This window comes from Rhea pennata, chromosome 1, assembly GCF_028389875.1.
Source record: "Rhea pennata isolate bPtePen1 chromosome 1, bPtePen1.pri, whole genome shotgun sequence".
In the NCBI taxonomy this organism is placed as follows: Eukaryota; Metazoa; Chordata; class Aves; order Rheiformes; family Rheidae; genus Rhea; species Rhea pennata.
This window is the reverse complement of record NC_084663.1, coordinates 61206049-61226517: the sequence shown is the minus strand read 5'-3', so window position 1 is coordinate 61226517 and position 20469 is coordinate 61206049.

The following is a 20469-nucleotide window of genomic DNA, read 5'->3' as shown; positions in this document are numbered from 1 at the left end:
CGAGACCATCTACCTGAGGAACTTAACCTACATCCCCCTGTGAGCCCTTCCAGGAGACTTTCTTCTCCACAGTCACAGAAGCAATACTGCAGACTCTAGACCTCAGAACTATACTTGACCTGTCTTTATGATGCACCTCACATTGGAAAATAGGAAAAAAGACTAACTTAGGTGCCTTTCTACTTTATAACTACCTTAGAGGCTCAATCTCATTATGTGCTTTTGCAGTATCTAAATCTCTAACAATGCAATCCCAGATGAAGTTCCTAGCTGATGCTCTACAAATTGCTATAAATAATGATCTTTTGTAATAACACAAGTAGTTATCTTATGGACAAATTCAGCCTTTCACATTCTTCTTGAATTGATATTATAAAAAGGTATTCAGTATAGAGGAAATTTTCAGAAAATAATCAATGGAAAGTCTGAGCAATAATCATCTTCTTCAAAACTGGACAGATTCAAGGAAAAGTTGAAAGTAACTTATGAACCCAAAATCTTGCATGAACTCAAAATCTTGTACATGACAAGCAGTGTGTGGGGATGCTTAATGCATCTGCCATTCTATAGCTGCATTTTATTTAGTGCTCTGGAAGTACAAATGCTTCCCCACTAGTGGAACTACACAGTTTCCAAAAGCTGTCTTCCATTGAGAGGACAATTGTTTTCTATAGAGATGAGAAACAAATACCCATGACCCAAGTCACCTTGCCCCAGCAGGCTTTTGCTGCAGCTTCCTCTGTGTAAATACAACAAAGTCTGGCAGCAGTCAATCCTGCCAGCCCACACTGAGCCACCACAGAGTGCATTGCTATTTACCCTTCCTATTAATCTGTCAGTGTTCTAGTCAAACACGTAAAACAATATGGTGCGTGCATATCTTGACTAGTCATTGCTAAGTTACTGAGGAGCAACATGAATGAGTGGAAAACCATGCAACAAACTATAACGCTAGATTTTTAAGGTATGGAATATTGGAGTTTTCAATTGTCAGTTTAAAGGAAGCAGCCATGGTGTTCGTAGCGTGGTGACAATAATGTGAAAGCTAGAAACTGGATCCAGTCTGCCTCTTTCAGCGTAGAATAAATGGGCAGTGTTTGTTTTGCTAAGATGTAGGTTTAATACTGACTCTTTTATAAGCTTCCCACCCTGTGCATTGAGGAAATAACTATGAGACTTGGGATCCCGTACTTCAGTTGACTCCACACAACCAAACTGCTGCCACAGTGCTGAAATCAATGACCAGAGTTACCAGAGATGTGGCAGGCCCATATTTTGAAGCATTTTGAAATATATGAAACACTATTTACAAACCCTGTTCAAGAAACTCAGTTGAATCCAAAAGCTACTTAGTGGAGAGTCCACTCTAGTACTCCTTACTTAGACAAATTCAGCTCAATCACAGTAATTCTTGCCCAGTAGAGTGTCTTTAAAAACAGCACGTACATTCTGACAGATTGCTGCGTCAAGTATATTGTTTGCCCTTCTCTGAGAAATAATATTATTTGATGACACTCCAAGGCTTTGTCAGAGCTGAAAATTTGCCCTGCCTGCTATCTCTTTAATTCTTTTTTTTTTTTTTTTTTTGGCATGAATAAAAGGAAGAGTGTATGTATGAGAAAGCAGAAATACAGGAAGTAGGCTATGGGGTGTATTCTGAGTGTCAAGAAGACTTGATCTCGATCAGAATAATCTTTGCATAGTCAGCAAACTCCCCAGAGCTGGATGAGAACTGGAAGAAAGCCTGACTGTAAACATTACAAAACTAAATGACAAAGCAGCAATAACATTATTTAGTCATTTCCAAAAATAGCTTGATTTTTTCTTTACTTTATGCTCAAGATGGCAAAGTTCTACTTTGGCACTGCTGGAAGAGGAGATTGCTTTTGCATATATATATATATATATATGCATATACAAACTTGCATGTATGTATGTACACATATATGTATACACATCAAACTATGTCAAGTAATTCATAACAAACAAATGCATACTAAGGATTCACTTTCGCAATCACTTCTATGCATAACTTTATGCATATAACTAGTGCCATTGACTTCAGTAATCCTACTTACACATGAAAGTATGTAGATGGATAAATGTTTTCAGATGTTAGCCTCAACATCTCACACTTGCCATGCTCATCATAACAAAAATACACAAGGCAGTAAGGAAATCCTAGATCAGGCTGTAAATTTTCCATGGAATTAGTGATTTACAAGGCGATAGATTGTAGAAACTAATTATGCTGTAATTGTCCTAGACAATATCAATTTCACCATGAGGCTCACTGTCTGATCAACTTCAAGTTGACCAAAATAGGCCGCAGCATACATCTCTTTGGACACCCAGAAGGCAAATGGTTGAGGGATGTCCAGAAAAATGTCCGGAACTGATCCAAAAGCAAAGAAAATATCTTCATCTCAGTCCATGCTCAAGTGACAACTAGCTAAGCATACAGAAAGTAGAACTACCCCTCAAAATCAAGCTCTCAGTTTCAAGGAGTTTTAGGCAAAATACCACCCTTTCAGTAACTTGCTGCTAGTCGTACTAAACTTACTCAATCTCGTTATCACAAAGGACAGGTAAGTACATCAGCATTTCAAGACAAATAAGAGAACTACAATTTATTGGTAACATTTTTAAGGTGGTAAAATCCCTGATTGCACTTGGCATCACTATCTTTTTAGACTTGCAAAGAAATGCCACAATTGTCTTCTGGTAAAGCCAAGACAATCTGGGAACTGCAGCAGCTGTCCTGCCCCATCTGATGGTGCAGCCTTGCAGCATACATGCTAGCATCTAGGCACTGATAGTATTATCCCCAGTCATAATCAGGATTTCTCAAAATGCCCCAAGGTTTGTCCATAACTAAAACTTTTGGTTATGCTTTAGCTAAAGATAATAGATCTCCATTTAACTCTAGGGAATTACTACAGTTGCTAACTCCTAATATAAGTGTATCTCAGAATGCTCCATTAGCCAATATGAGAGGAACTCATATGTATAAATTTGATTTGAAATACAGAAAAGCTTCCCTATGTCTTGTGTTCAGAGGCTGAAGTGCAACTGAAGTTTCTGAACATTCTTCAGTCGTAAATGAGTGACAATTAGACTTGCCGAAAGGGGTAAAAATTTGCAGCACTGAGATCTCGAATCAGAGTAGCGCATCCCTGCTCAGCAACTTCACTGAAGTTCTAAACTCATGAGCTAAAGTCCACCAAGGTCCTCAGAATGATTAATTTGTATTTTGTTTCAAGTCTGTAGTCAAGATTTATGTAAGGAGTAAAAAATATATATATATTTCAGTGTCCTTAACACATTCAAATCTCTCCAGAAAGAGAATCACTAGAAAAGCAGGTATATGACACTGTGAACCAATTTTTAAACCACTACACCTTGAATAGGCTTCACAGCACACACCAGACCCCTACCAGGTTAAGTTGCAACATAAGAGTTTTGATGCTAAATACTTCTTCTCCTTCTGCTGAAATTCTTGTGCTAATGTCTTCAGATTACTTAGACAGAAGTAAAAAGCTTCAAATTATCTTAGAAGAAAGAAAAAATCCTCTCTTTAATAAAATATATTCACTTAATCAAGATAAGAAATTTACCAAAGTAAAACATTTTTTGGTCAATTTAAGACTGCCGAGTAAAAGTACATACAGAGGGAAAAGTCAACCTTTAAGGAACTACAACTAGAAGGAAAAATGAAAGCTAGAAACAGAAAAGAGAAATGAGCCAAGGATCTGGAAGATCAAAATAAGTTACATAAATTTTCTAGTAGCAAGGAAGTTTATTTTATATAACATCTTGATTTTATGAAGTAACTAACAGCTTTGGCTATTTGGGGAGGAGGGAGGCAACTCTCCTGGATCCAAAGAACATCTTTGCTATAGCTTTCAAAAGGCAATCAAGAAACCTTGCTAGAATAGTTAGCTATTCTGAAGTGGAGAGCAGTATCTACTTCAAGGAAGTTTGGGGGCATCCCTCACGATATACCTATAGGAAGAAGAAGAAGTCCTGGGGTTCAGTGACATGTATTCCTCCAACCTCAAGCCAGTGAAGTGGAGGAACATTTTTAATGGTCTATGAATTACATTTTCTTATTTTACTCCAACATTTAAAAGGAAACAAAGCTTTTCAACAAAAACAAAAGCTTTTAATCACATTTGACTGGTTTCTAGCATGTTGCCATCATAAAAGTCTACACTGTAAGAACAGGCAGACTTGGGCTAGTTGGTATAAATCAGCAAGCTCCTTCAACTTCAGCACAGCTCATCACTTTACACAGGTTGAGGATATGGTGCCGTACCGCTGGCTGTTTCAGAAGCATACTTCAGAAAGAATAACAGAGCCTAGTTTCTGCCACATCTTCTCAGAACAGCACTGATATCCTACCAGATTACTAGGCTGATTTTTTTCATTTCGTTTTTCATTTTATTTCTCTGTCTCCCAAGCTCAGCATCCTCTAAATGCAGGTATTCATATTCAGTAACATTTCTGAGGCTTTTCTAGACACCATAGCCTCAGATAAGTTTAAAAAAACAGTGTTGTGCACAACTGCTACATGCAGTGTAACCTGAAAACCATGTCTCTCCCTTCTATTTATGTATGTTTTTGTGTGTGTCCTTCACAGCTCTCTCTTCTCAAACCACAGGTGTTTGCAGGCATAATGCTCCCAGTGCTGCAGCAAAGAGTTTATTGTGAAGAGCCTTTTCTTTGCCACTTGTCCTAAACCTGTTCGCAAAGTGCTACATGCGTTCTACCGATCACCATAAAAATCAAGGAACAAGAAGTCCTCTGTAAGCCTGCCCAGCAGCGCCACTATGACATTAGTTGCGACAGCTTTGTGACCCTGCATTGTCTCCCATTCATTCACAAGCTTTTTGCTTTGCTTTCCCTTTTTCCACTCCCTCAGAATGGGGGGAAAAAAAAGAGAGAGAGAGAGAGAGTAGGGGGAAGCCTTTATAGGCATTTTTATCTACTGTAAAAAAAAAAAAGAAAAGAAAAGAAAAAAAGCATGTGTGCATTGGGGTAATAGATTTAAAAAAAAACGCAATGTGACAGCTACTTTAGAGAACACTGCATGGAGTTACAGTAGCCACGGTTTCAAAAACCACCTGCAAACAAGTGCAGATACCATAGCAAACTACTGTTAGGATTTCTTTTTTCTTCTTTCTTACATGCTCCTTCTTTTTGTTTTTTTAAGATCCCTCTTACCATTCTGCACCCAAAGTTGGCAATGAATTTATGTGACAGCTATGAAGTTAGTCTTAAAATTGTGAATAGTGGCTAGCAGTTTTCATGCCCTCGGCGTTAGCATCTTCACACAGCCGTGAATACGGGGGCAGAGGCTGGTGAAAGGGATGGGAGCAAGGGGGGCAGGCAGACTGCTTGCTGGGGGTTTCTCTCTTATTTATCTGTATACAAGTATTTGATGCAGCAGGGGAGAAGGAGGAGACAGGAACATGATGCAAACAGCGAAATACAAACGCCAGAGCTCGCTCTTATGCACCTGTGAGCACATGCTTGAGAAGGGCCAAGAAACGAGCAGAGCGAGAGCCCTGGGGATGTTTTCATCTCCTTGGGTGCTGGAGGAGAAGGGAGCTCAATCAGGAGGGGAAGCAAGCGGGACACAGAGTGAAAGGCCTCAGGTTTTGCTTTCATTTAACCAGGTGCCTGAGTAGGTTTGAGGAGCAGCGGCACACAAGCCGTGGCTCCAGGGCTTGGCTTGGGAAGACAGGTACCAGAGAGGACAGGGTGTTCATGTCCAGGCACACTGGGGCTTTAGGAAGGGGAATGGCAGGCGTGGGCTGACGAATTTCATGTGTGCTTAAGTGGGAGAGGGAGGATTGCATGGGGTGAACGAAGAGGAATAGAAAGGTGCCTAATGAGCGTGGTGAAGGGCACCGTGAGCTGGCTGGGTCAGGCTGGGGCTGGGAGCAAAAGGCCAAAGAGCAGAGTAGAAGAAGGGTCCTCATTATCTCCTCTGCCCTGGCGCTGAATGTGGAAGGGGGCAGGACGGACGGATAGTGGCGCACGACCGGACTGGGGCTGCGGGAGGGGCGGCCAGGCCGACGCACAGGCTTTAACGAGCTGGGGGGAGAGGGAGGCAACTGCGTGTAGAGAAGGGCAGTCGTGGGCAGCCTTTCATTTCCCCTGCTTTTTGGCAGGGGAGACAGAAGAGGAAATAGCAGAGAAGGGTCCGAGTCCTCAATCTCCTCACCCAGCAGGAGCTGCAAGAGGTGTCGGTGGGCCGGGATGACGGCGGCAATGCTGGGGCGTGGGGGGAGAAGTTCTTAGTGGCAAAAACTCAAGCCTGAAGTTGAAGCCGAAGAAGAGAAAAGGAGCAATATGATCAATACGGTTTCATTGTCAAGCCCCCGCTTACCTCGGCGGGAGACCATCTGCTCCCTGTCAATGCATCACCTGCTTGTCTGGGCTGTTGGCGGGGCAACGGGTGGGCGGAAAGGGGGGAGATTAAGGAGGCCAGAGGAGCGGGGAGAGGCGGGGGGTCACTCCGCGCCGCTCGGGCAGGCAGGGGCGGAAAGGGACACCGCGCTCCTCGGGGTCTGCAGCTGCCGGCCGCCAAGGCAGCCCTTTGGAGCTGAGGGGCAGAGGACACCACCAGCACGCACTCACGCACACCCCCGCAAGCTCAGGAGTGCTCCAAAGAAACCTCCTCTTCCTCCTTTTCAGGGCTACTTCTCCCATCCCCGTGGGGGAAAATAAATAAATTAAAAAAAAAAACTGCAGTGGTAACCAAAACAGATGCCTCATTTCTTGACAGTTTGCAAAAGCCGCTTCCCACCACGGAAAGTCAGTGTTTTGCTCCAGAGTTGAACACAGAGATGCATGAACGAGCTCGCCACAACAGACGCTGGGGCAAGAAAGGGCTGCGAGCACGGCTCAGAGGGGCCCCCGCACAGGCCCGCAGGCCAGTGCTGCAGTCTGCACAGGGAAACGCAGCCCAGTCCTACCGCACTCCCCGAAAAGCAAATTCAGTGTAGAAGAACATATGGAAAGAGCGCGAGAGAACTGAGAAATCGTTTTCTCGGGCAGGAGTGCAAGGCCTCTCCTGCCAGGCAGCATCATAAGAAGCCAGAGGCTCCCTCCAAAGGGAAAGTTAAAAAATGAAATTAGATTTAAAAAAGAAAATGGAAATAAAATTAAGAACTTTGCAAAGAAGCACATAAAAATCCATAAAACTTAATGTCTGTTAAAAAAAAAAAAAAAAAAGCAGAAATGCTCAGGTGTTTCATAGCAATGAAAGCAATAGGTGACAAGTCTTTAAATACAGACTTATTTGATTCTGAATATTGTTAACATTAAATATCATCCACTTTATCAGCAGACAAATTATGACTTCCTGGATCTCAGACCTAGCAACACCAAAGCGCTTCTCCCTTCCCTCAGATACTGTTGCAGGAGATAAAACATTGCTGGTGTAGTGCATCCTCCCTTTTGGTAGCTACAGACCTCCTGGTTGCCTATCTGTCGCCGTACGTTTGGCCCTGCAAAGGGAAGGAGCTGCCTCCTGCTTCTGCAGCGACGGACGGGCCCATGCTCAGCAGCGGCCGTGCCCCCACGGCTCCTGCCTGCCCCCGGAGCTTGCCCTTGCAGCGCCACGACGGGCTGCACCAGCCCCGGGGAGCAAGCGCCAGACAGAAGCTGGCGGGTAGCACCAAAAAATGTGAATTGCCAATACCAATGTAAGAGATGACGGCTAGACAGGCAAGTCTCCTGCACTGAGCGTGAGATTTAATGAGACTGCACTTGATCACAAACAAACTTGGGTGAAATGAAGTGAAAAATAATTTAGGATAGATAGCTGCATGAGAGAGAGGGAGAGTGTGCCTGCTCCCACAGAGTTTTGCACAATATACAGCTTCACTGATTTGGGGGAGAGGGGAGACGTATATACATACGTAGAGCTTTACATACATATATGGACATGTGTACATACACATTCCCGTGTACAACAACTTCTCAAGAGACCTTGCATCTGTGCTGTCTCACAGCAGAGTTTCTGGAACAAGGCCTTACGTTCTCTGTGTGTTACAGCTGTATTACACCCATCCCAGATACTCACAGTGATCATCTTTTGGTTACAAACATCAAATGTAAGGCAGATTCTCCCAAAAGCAGGCTAGGGTTCCTCAACCTTTGACGGGAACAAGGGCCCATATGGAGTTACACACTAAGTCAACAACACCAGGATTTTGGACAATGTCACACTCTCCTGACAAATAAACAAATGAATAAAACCCTGTGGTGTTTCTTGCTGGTCTGCTGAGTTTCTCATTAGTAATTTTTCTTGAACTTTTCTAACCCCAAATAAAAGTTCCAGGTAAGAATGAGGGGTGTATAAACATGAGCACATAAGAAGCCAAGTTAAATGTTCACCCTTGCAAAAAGTTTTCCTCTTTACATATCACTCATCGGGAAGCAAATTTCTTGGAAGAAAAACTGTCATCTACATTCACTAAAACAACTGTATTTGGATATTGTTATGCATTGCAAAGCAAAAACTAAGCACGGCAGAAAACTACTTCCAGTTTTAAAAATATCTCCTGTTACAGGGAGTGAGTATAATATACGGGCATAAGTGCAGAGAGGGCACAAGTTAACAGATGACATGACCTTCCCCAAATCTTGTTTTACCACAGTGAAACCATAAGTCAAACCGGGTAGTGCTTAACTCATCCTTCTAAGGTAAAGTAAAGGCTATTAACCTAATACCTGTAAAGCTCTAAAGCCGTGAGGCACTACACATATGTTTTCATTAAATAATTTGTGTGAAAATGGCAGCTTAGTATACCTACAAATGAAGCTTATTAAATCACCACAGCAAATTTTTCCAAGCAGTTAAAATCAAAACATTCATTCCATGTGACCCATCAGGATGGAAAAAAAAGAAAAAAAAAAAAAAAAAAAAAGGTGTTTTCTTGTTAGTTTGTAATCACTGTTGAAGTAGTTTTTCATGTGGTACCACACTTGCATCTCAGAAATGTTAATGGAGTTTTCTATTGACATACTGAACACAACAAGAAGTACATGCTTTTAGGTGTCACAACTAATAGTCCTCACTGCTTGCATGAATCAATAAGGAGAAATCAGACTCTTAAAGATGGACGTTTTGTTGCCCAGAATGTTATTCTTTCATTATCTATCATACAGTTAAAAGCAATCCACAAAGAAGGAATACAGGATATTTGTATTCTGGATTCACCACACATTTTAAAAGTATGCTTCCAAGCTATTAAAAGGTGACCACATCAATTATAAGGTAAATGTGGAAAAAATAGCAAGAATCACTTCTAAGAAAACTAAAATCAATAGGTGGATAACTAATACAGAGAAACAAAGGTAAAGCACACTTCTCATGACAATTTGTAAAGTACAACTTCTGCAATCGCCTCTATGAACTTGCTGGGAAAGTGGTCTATATCTCTAGTGCTAGATTGTTTTTCTATTTTTCCGAACAAAAGACTTCAATGAATTCATTGCTTACAATTCAAGATGTAATGCATCAAGACAGAAAGCTTTCTTCTCTCTCTTGTGCAGAGATTCATAAAGTCATGTAGAAGACTACATCCACAAGGACCAGAGATTCTGAATGTCTTTTTGAATCTGAACTTCAGAAGTCTAAACAGTGAAACGCTCCCTACAGAAAGGAAGCAGAGTTAACATCTTTGTGCAAAGATAATTCAATCGAGCCAAAGAGTTTCATACCAGGTATTTTGTTAGCTAGAGTTCCTCAGACTTTTTACTATATAGACTGTGTTGATGTAATGCTTTTGAATTTATATGAGACATCTAATTTAGTGAACCACAGTTCCTTGATGAAAAGCAACTTTGCATGTATGAATGAATGAACATGACACATTAGATGAAGCAAGCACTGATTCATGGGCTGATTTGTCAAACTGGAGTAGCTGATGACAAGGATGTGTTATCAAAGCAATGAGAGGTCACCCTATTGAGGCAAGGGGACTACACAGGTTGGAAATTTTGGGGTCAGACATGAAAGGACCGTGTGCAGATGACAGAATAGTGAATTTTGTTACACCCACCTTCCAGTCAGAGGCTGTGTACAAGTATTGTACTTGCATGTGTAAAGGATGAACAATGTTTTCTGACTGGTAAGTGCTTTGTCCTATTTGAGAATTGCTGTGTGATATCCATTTTCTTTACTCATTTAGTCATCTCTTTTCTGGGCTGCTGCTTCCACTTGGAAAAAGAAAACAGCACTACAGCACAGGATGAGCAAGCTCTTGCAAGACCCTCAGAAATCCACTGGCAAAAATGTTCAGGAACTTTTGACCTAGGGGAGTAGGAAAACCCTGTCTAGATAAAACGTTAGCCCAACAACCACATTTCAATAGGTACGTTTGAGATGCAAAACTACAGATCGAGGATGATGGATACTGAAAGACGATTTGGAAATCATGTTCTCTATAATAGTGGGAAAGATTAGAGCTCTACTGAGGTCTGTACTTTATTTTACAGTGTTTATGGACAAGGAATGAGGAGGACCGCAAAATGGCTATTACAAGACTCTAGTCTCCTGTATGAAACACGGAGAGGTTAAGCCTCGAAAGGACAAGAGAGAGCACCTGAATTAAGCTCTGCTAGAGGGTTATACAGAGTAAGAGTGTATCTTTCTGCATTACCTAGAGCAGTAGCCTAAGGACATTTATTTCCTGTACTAACAGAATTTATGCATACTCAGAGCTTTTTTTAAAAAATGACAATATTATCTACTTGATATTATAACTCCCAGGCAGCAGATACACTGAGTACGACCCGTACTGATGATGGCAAGCAACTGGTGAAGAAAGACCTTTTAATGCATTAGACACAGAATCCTGATACCATGTTCAAATATTTTTGATATAACATGCCATGCTTTTAATCTGCCCTGTTTAATGTATATATTTTACATTCAAAAGTCTTATTTTTCTCTTAGCCAGTACTAACCATATTTCTGGTAGTAATTTCTAGGCTTTCCAGGTAACACAAGAAGTGCAAGCAGCTTTCTGCTGCTCCAAATCCATGCGGAGACTTCGGACTCATGCAAACATCTAGCCAGGGCAAAACAAATCTTAAGAGCTAGTACCACATCGACCTAAGGAATGACCCATGCAAATTTAATTGAAGTTCTGTCTGCATTCTGAAGTGAAAATTAGACTCCCTGTACAATCTACCAACAGTGATACTTAAAATAAAACAGTTTAGCAACATTTTTCTGCCTGCATATTAGGAAAAACTTTTTTACTATGAGGGTGATTGAGCACTGGAACAAGTTGCCCAGAGAGGCTGTGGAGTCTCCTTCCTTGGAGATATTCAAAAGCTGTTTGTACACAATCCTGGGAAATGTGCTCTTAGTGACCCTCCTTGAGCAGGGAAGTTGCACTAGATGATCTCCAGAGATCCCTTTCAACCTCAAGCATTCTGTGAATATAGTTTGATGTCAAAAAGGCATTCAGAACTGCAGTTTTGAAACAACAAACCTGCTTCCTTCTGCATCTAACATTAATGACAAACAGCAGGTACGAAATAATGGGAACAGAAAGGTTTTCATTTAGCCAGAAGGTTAATTCTGGAGAAGAGGAAAATCAGCATTCCTGGAATGCTAAGCCACAGCTCTCTATCTTCTAAATCACACTAATTTTCATAAATGTTGGGCACAGCTTTGAAAATATTTCTACAAGTAAGCCTCGCCTTCTAGCCGGAGCAGCCAGGCATGTGCCTAAGAACTGAAAGAGCTGTCTAATAGCAGATGGGACATCCAGAGAGACCAGGCTACTTGTGAATACTGAAACGTAACCTCCTGCAAGACACTACAGCCAGGACCAATGGGATGCCACATTCCTTGAACGCACTTAAAACTAAACGCTGGGGCTAATCTTAACCCCAAAGATCATGATTTTGACTGAAACAATCCAAAGTGAAATAGTCTCTTTAAGTTTTCTTCTCAGAACATTGAACAATTTTAATAAATGCAAAATTTTTGCATAGGATAACTTTAATTTTGTAGAATGTGACTGTTTCCTTGGGAAATCTCTTTGACAGAAAATTCCTAGTTGTTCTAATAATCAGTTTGTTAATTCACTGCTTTAACCATGATGTAGGCAGAGAAAGAACAAGGATATCCTGATGGATGATCCATCCCTAGGGCCAGCTATTACACTGGAAATATTTTATATTTCCTTCTGGAAATGCACAGGCTTCTCACATTTATCAGGAGTTTTACCGTTTGTATTAAATTAGTACTCAGGTCCCATTAAACATCAGACAACCTCTGAAAAGAAGGACAGCTTCTGATCCAAACGAGTTTGTATTACAGCAGCTTAAAGTAGTACCATACAAATACATATAAAATCAGTAGTAAATCTGTGAAACACCACAAAACATATGAACATTGTGTTATATTATCATTGACACTGAAGAGATCCCTCTCTAAGTACTACACATCGTATATAGCATATAATCCTGAGGGCCTTCCTTTCTAATAAATTTCTAATAAATTAAGCAGTTGAAAGGGAACAGCCTGTCTCCAAAGCACTTTTAGAAGCTAAACTATGTTCCTCTGCAATAGAGCTGCATTGTCACCCTCTTGACTTGAGTGTGTGTCCTAGGATTCCCTTTAATTAATTTGAGTGAAAAGAGATTATTAATTTTATGCATGTGATAGTTCAAATTGCTCTACGGTATGGAGAGGCAAGCCCAGAGTTTATTCTTCTTTTTGCAAAATTACCTATGGCTGGCAAGTAGAAAGCAGAGCTCCCTCTCATGGAAGAATAACGCATATTTAATACATCAGTGGCAGCTTCTTCTGTGAATCAAGTCGTAAGTTTGCAAAGAGAAGATGACATCAAATTCTTCTAAATATGAAAATCTGTCAGCACAGGTAAATAAAAATATTTGGATAAAATTTAGCGATAAGGAAAAATGACTTTGAAACACATTTAGCTGGATAATGAGGTGGTAATGAATGCAGAGCTGCACTTTGTATTCCATTCCGGCACACTGGAGTCAAGTCTGGGCAGGATGTGGAGCCGAGACTCAACCATTCCTGCCATGCATCACTGAAATGCACAGCATGGCCTCATGTTGATTATTGCTGTTTTCTAAGAGGTTGTCAAAACATGTAAACTGCCAGCAGGAGATATACTTTTAATAAAACTGCCCAGCCTCTGATTATATTTTTCTGATATAAAAACAGCATCCTTTCACATAAAATGATCAAGTGAGCAAGAGAGCATGTAAACCGATGCAGCAGCATTCCCAGAAAACAGGATTTTCATCACAAGTAAGCAAACTGGATATTTAGATAGACTAATGTTCTCCATGCTCTCTGTTATGTGACAAAGAGATGGCTTATTCTGAACTGACAAATACAATGTATTTGCACTGTGAGTTACCTTAAGTTTCATGTCAGTCAATCTCTTATTTTTTTCAGTTAATATGTCTTAACTCTACCTTTGTGGGTGAGAACAGACAAGCCCAGACCACTGATGCTTTTTTAATTTTATATGCGAATGGATAAGGACTGTAGCACTGAGGTTTTAGATGAGCCAAAAAACTCTCAGTCAGGTGAGCATGTCCCCAGGACTCTGTGGATGCATTCAGTAATGTCTCTTGTCTTTCTCTAAAAGAAAAGAGACAGACATGGGGCCTAACTTGTCCACAATCCCTACAGCAGTAATCTCTGGAGATGTATGAGTGGAGCGCCTTAATAATATAAGCATTTATGTCTCATTTCAGAATGAAATGAAGTACTTACAAACTACATTTCAGTTTTTCTATGAGATTTAGGATCCTACATTTCTAAGCTGCTTGTAGAATTTTACCCACTGAGTGGAAAACCAAGGACTAAGGAAATGTTGGGTGTTTAATAGACAGAAAAAGAAGATGAAGTCCCCCCTCCTCTGAAACAAACACTAAGTACTACCTACCCTCCATGCACTGAGAATGTGTGCAAATGCAGGCAAGCACATAGGAAAAATTATGATTAGTGATCTACATTCTGATAGCCCTTCCCTGAAGGGCTTACAGACCTCATTGTGGAGGAAACCATGAGCTCTTCTTCAAAGCCCCTTGAATCACAGCACTTCAGTTCAAGAGCTTGGCAAAGGAATAAGGATTGTAACATCCAGTCCCCACAGAATGAAACTCATTTTATCATGGGGCAAGAGCAAAAACAGGTTAGCAAACAAACATTGAGCTTTAGCCATACACAACTTTCTTTCTGTTTATGGTATGTTTTAAGTTGCATCTAAACATCTCAATACAGAAGTGTTGTCTTGTTACTGCAGTCTATTAGGATGGCTTTTGTTTTTATGTACTCCTTCCTCTCATGGTCACAGACTCAGTAAAAGTGCTACTGCTTGTTTAACTATCTTTCTTTTTTTAATCCACTAATAATTGTCCTTATTTAAATATAGGCTTTTCATAACATACCTGTGGGGGGAAAAAAAAAAAAAAACAAAAAACAAAAAAAAAACAGCAGCCTTTTCAACAAAGATAAAATAAAAATGGAAAAAAATTATTTCTCAAAACACTTCTCCCACAAGTCCCTGTCAATTATCTACTGAATTTCCATGATTTGTCTTTCAACCAAGTTTATCCAGGGTTTAATTTCAGGCAGAGTTTTTGCCTCTTCCATTAACTTGTTTTTTTTTTTTTTTTTCCTAATGGTTTACTCTTCCTTTGCACATCATTCTTCTCTGCAGTTTCCTCCACCTATCCTTTGTCTGCCTGTTCTATAGACTCCTTTTCTCCCCTGCATTATACAAATGACACAGAACTACCAAAAAGTCTATTTAATTTTTCTTCATTATAGGACAGATTTATAGTCCTGTAGAAAAATGAGCTGACATCAAGGTAACCCTTTATTTTGAAGGGGAAGTTTCCTCCAAATTAGCATTGCTAAACAGGAAGAAAGAAAAAAAGGATTACGGACATATTTTTCTTTGTCTACTCTTTTATTCCTAATACCAGAAATAAATTTTCTCGATCTCTGTTGCTGAAGAGGGCAAACTGCAAGGACAACTTTCCTTTTGCATCTCAGAATCAAAGGTCGAGACAAAGCTGGCAATAGGCATATCTGCACTGGCATTTGTTTAATGAAATCCAGTTGTGACTCAGCACTACTGGAGTTGGTAAACAGGTGTTTTTTATTTAAATGTATCATTTTCTAAGTATTCTAGGCTTCTTTTTGCTTTTTTTTAATCCACCTACCACAATGCCTTGAGTGACTTCCTGTCAGCGTGCCCTATGATTAATAATCCTTAACAAGCAGACTAAGATAAGTACTGTGCTTCATCCCTCAGCTGATGGAAATGTTTGTAAACATGGCAGAGGAAAAAAAAATTACATGATGCTGTCGTAAGTGGTTAGACACCAGGAAACTCCAAAACTGAAAGAAATGCCAAGCAGCCAAGCAAACACCCATAGCAATGGTTTACTATCTTTGTTCAGCCAATTGACTACAGCAAAAAAAGGCACAGGCTCCTTTTCAGTGCTTTCTTTCATAGAGAAATATGAATGTTAATCAAGAAGCTGTTAGAAAAATCAATAGACAATGTCTATCAGAGTCCTAATTAGCATACATAACCCAATAATACTCTTTATATAAGGCAAGGTGCTTATTACATTGTGATGGAAATCATGCAGCAAGTAGACTCAATGTGCATTTTTATTCTTTTAAGTCATTTTTAGCATTAGAGAAATTTTTCAACTCTTGAGAATCTCAGAGTTCTGGTTGGAGAGAAGTGAGAACAGAAAGATTCCTAATATCCCAAAGCGTCCTCCAACTATTAGACTCACTTTATCTTAATCACAAGATAGAGTTTTAAAACAATAGCCAGTTTTCCCTTGCACCAGTAATGTATTCTCTCTCTCCTCTCTGACTACCCATGTATCTAGTTCAAGTAGTCCCATAGCAAAGATTAGCTCAGGAAGAGCCCTAATTTTAGTTTTGCTTCTCCCAGAATCTTTAATTTCTCTCTCTCTCTCTTTTTGTTGTTGTTGTTGTTGTTGTAATTATTTGCTTCTGGCAACACACAGGCTTTTGCATCCAGGTCCTGCTACTCTCCAGCGAGTTTCACACTACCTTCTGGGGCAGCATGATCCTTCACTCCTATAGGAGCTGTGGTGTGGGACAGAGATGCCGTCCTCACCTCCCCAACTGCACTGCTCTGCTGACCCAGCCTCACAGGCTGACCCCGTCTACAGTAGCCTTGTCCCCTTCTTCCTGTGTTGACTTGCCTTTTGCTTACTGTGACAACTCTAGAGGTGTCATCCTATAGGAGCTTTGACACTGAGATCTCTTTTTTTCTTGAAGTTCTGAATGAGAAGACAAAATACAAGTATTTCAGCAAAGTGCTGATCCTTTCTCCAAATTTCATCCTGGAAAGGGTAACTTCCAGTGCATTGACAAAGTCGAGCTGTGTTGTTATGTACTATTTCTGAGCTACTCAATGATATGAGGTTTTCAATTGCAGACGGTAGTGAGGACCTGACTTTCAGAGAATTAATTGTCTCCCACAAAGCTGAAAGATTTAACTTCAGCTCACTCAAAAATGCTTTGTTCTTCTTTCTGGTTTCCATTATGGGTTTAGTGTAATACTCCTCAATGCAGTTTCTGCTAGCCCACTCTGCCAGACTTAACTGAAACTAAAACACACCAGCAATACAGAGCTACTGCTTACAGAAATAATTTTTTTATAGTCATCCTCAGTTTTATGCACACACTTCCTGCAAATAGAGAATGATGCACCACTTACAGTTTCCCCGCTTCCCATATTTCTAGGAATATCGTAACTGACAGAGCATTCAACAGCTTTTTTAGTAATTGTATTTACTCCTGCTACATGGTGGTATTTGAGGACCTTACTATGCTTGCACAAACTCCATTTTATTCAGTTTGCCTCCTAACATTTGGACATATGATCTTCATAACACCTACATTTTTGTCCAAGAAACTCATCCTTAAAGAATTCCAAAATACCAGAAAGTCCATATGTTGTCATCTCCTACCAGAAGGTGTACTATGACATAGAGGCCGTTCTTTCCACGTTTCCTAAACCAGAGAGGGGAAAAGTCTCTTGGAAGCTTCATTATCAACGTCAAATTGAAGTTTAATGACTGACATTGAGATTTTCTCCTACGCTGCAGTCAATGGTTGCAAGCTGCAAAGACACTCAGAAACAGGATATATATTCACTTCTTATCTCATACTAAGACCATGTTGCTACAGCTGGACTGCAGTGATAAGCCTACCAGGTAGCTGAGAGGTAGCTCACCTGGATGCCTGGAGGAGCATTCATTCTGCTCCATTGCATTTTAGCCAACACTAAACATCATATAAGCCATCCTCCAGTCCAACTATTTATTAACCCTCTATTTCCAGTCTTTCAGGAAATATCTTAGAAATGTTTTTAAAAAGCTTTTTAAAATGCTCTTGTCATTATTCAGAGAGATTTTGTTGCAAACCAGGCTGGTGTTCTTCAATTAAAAGCTGTATGATAATGCATATACTTCAGGGGATTGTTGAAGGTGATTCAATTTCATTGTTTCTTGATTTTTAAACATCTATTTCACAATGGTAATGTTCTCAGCATAATTTCATGTGGCATTTTAAAACAACTTACATTAAATTAGCAATGGAAGTATAAAACCCAAAGATAGAGGCATAATTATCCAGGGAGCCGTATCTTTAAGGCAACATCATGTACAACTTCTCCATTAAAACCTTATGGGCAATGTGGTGAATGTTAGATAGCACAAAATAGGAAACTTCCTTTCATCACTGTCTCACATCAGTGTGACAGCAGGACTCCACAAAGTTTTGTTTATGAGGGCCACATCATGAATTGGAGATCACAAAATTTAGCCCCAAGCCAACACCTATGGTTCCTGCTCCCTGTTTCTCTCCCCTCCTCCTCCCACCTTTCCCATCCTCTCTCATCTCTTCAGGTCCCTGGAACTCCGAGTCTAGACTGGTCCCCACCCTGGAACATGCTGGGCCTGGCCCCAGCACCACAGCACCTTTGGAAGAGAGCGTGCCAAAGCACTATGCACAACCCACAGGGAGATGGGGAGGCAGTGAGATGGTGCAGGGCACCACCGCTGTGTCTGACTGCCTGCTCTAGATTGCTAGGTCAGCTCCCAACGCAGCAAAAAGCCCTTTTGTCTTCCCATGAGAAGGATTTGCACAGAAACAAGCAGGCACTTTGGGAACCTCTGGTCTAGAAGCTCTTGGCCCCATTTTGCTCCCACTAAAGTCAGTGTTTTATCAGAAGACATCAGTGGCTACCACATCAGGTCTCAGTATGTTCAATTAGCAGAAGTAATTGCATGATATAAAAAGACTTTTTGCCCTTTTTGCCTTTTAAATAGGACTTTTCTCTGCCTACTTCATGCTAGACCCCAGGGTAAGTGAAGCCACAACATTGCCTTGACTATATTAAAACCCCATTAATCAGAAAAACTAAGCTAGACGTATTTCACATTTAAGTTACAAGCAACAGATGATTCCCTTTTCAACAATCTGCTCTTCGCAAGAATAAACTGGAACTCAGATGGGCTTTAATAACAATATAATGCTTTGGTAAATTAGGTACACAGGAGAAGATATATAGCACATTTTTAAGCATTCTTAGATGACTTCAGTCCAGTTTACCAAAAGTATGCTGTACTCCTAGGCCTTGCAGCCAGTAAGATTTGTAGTTCACTTACTTACAAAATTCATCTTTTCACATATTTACTGAATGAATTCACCATAATGAAATACTCATGACAGAAATATTTCTAGCAGTGCTTTGCTAATAATCCAGAACTTCTCTCTCTAATGTTTCAGTTTCTAATTCTTATTTTTGTATGAAATATGTATCGTGTATGCAGACAGTTCTATATACCTTTCTTTTTAAAACTGAAGATATTTGAAATAACTGAGTTCCAGACGATTTTTCTGGATGAAAATACAGAACACAAACCTGTTTTTTCTAAACAATGGACTACCATGCTGATATCTAATCCCAGTCTTGTCTGTGCTAACATAAATCAGGACAAAAAATAAAGCCAAAAGGATGACATGAGGTCAAACTAGTTTGAAATCTGACTGAAGACCACACACTTTTCATCCTTTAGAAACACTCATACCATTTTGCAGTTCTTTGTTTCCACAGATGAAATTAGACAAATCACTTTCACTTGCTTCTCATTACTAAGCTTCACTTTACAATTTTCATGTACCAGCATAAGACTAACACACAAATACTCATGGATTTAAATTGAAATAAAAGAAAATTAAATTAAATGATTCTCTCCAAAGGAAATTTAGACAAGTTATAAACCCTCCGATGCCATTTCCTTTGATGGTATGGAGGATTATCAAATAGTAGTTTTGAGGTACCCTTCAAATTACATATTTCTATCACAAAAATTCCTGCCTGGTTCTCTACTCACTGCATGGTGAGCCCAGGGAGCTTTCTCAGTTTCACCAAGGCATTAGGGGAACAGTTTCTTTAGCTTATGAACAGCAAAATAACATAGTCACTGTCTCAACAGAAGAGGCCTCATCTGAGACCTCACCGATCTCAGTGAATCAGTGACAGTTTGGACCTGGGATCAGCAAAAAAATTAAAAGTGATTCAAGTAATACCCAGTGTCCAGAAAGGCAAAAAAATAAAAAGTCAGGGCAAAAAGTTCTCCATTCTGCACTCACTGGGATATAAGGATCATTGGACAATATGGTATTCTGAGGTCACAAGGCAATACATTAAATATTATATATTTAAATGTACTTCATATGTTTTAACGTATGTTTTGCTGCAGTTACATTTTTTTGTCTATTTACTTTTTCCCTTAGTGTTTAAATTCAAGTGAAAAATCCTTAGAGAAAACATACAGTCGTGGTGAAATGTATTTCCCTGATTTGTTCAAACTACTATGGAGAACTTTATTTGGATTTTTTCCTAGTTACATTTTTGAGTTTTGTCTAATTAGCTTTGTTTCAAAATTTTTCCCTTTTTGCTTTAAATATTAGGACTCATAATCTACTGTTTGTGACACTCAGATTCCTTCCACAGCTTCATACGGGAGTTCATCGTGCCCTTCAGCTGCTCACAGTCCACTTTAAACAGCAGCTTTGTCCTCTTCAGTTTGAAATAAAAACCTTTAAAATTAAAGGCTGCTAGTTAGAAGCCAAGAGCCTACATCTGAACTGCATTGAAGTCTTTGGTTTTCCTTTTATTTCTGTGGGCTTTCGATCAGTTTCTACAATCTTCCTTGTTCACTTATAACCACAAAGAAGAAATTTGCTTTCCTTTATCAAAACCATAACCACTCAGATAAAAAAAAAAAAAATAGTAATGTTATAGAGTTATAGTTGTTTTATGATGTTATAAGCTAAAGACTCATTATGTTTCTCCTCTTAGACCTCTTCTAAGA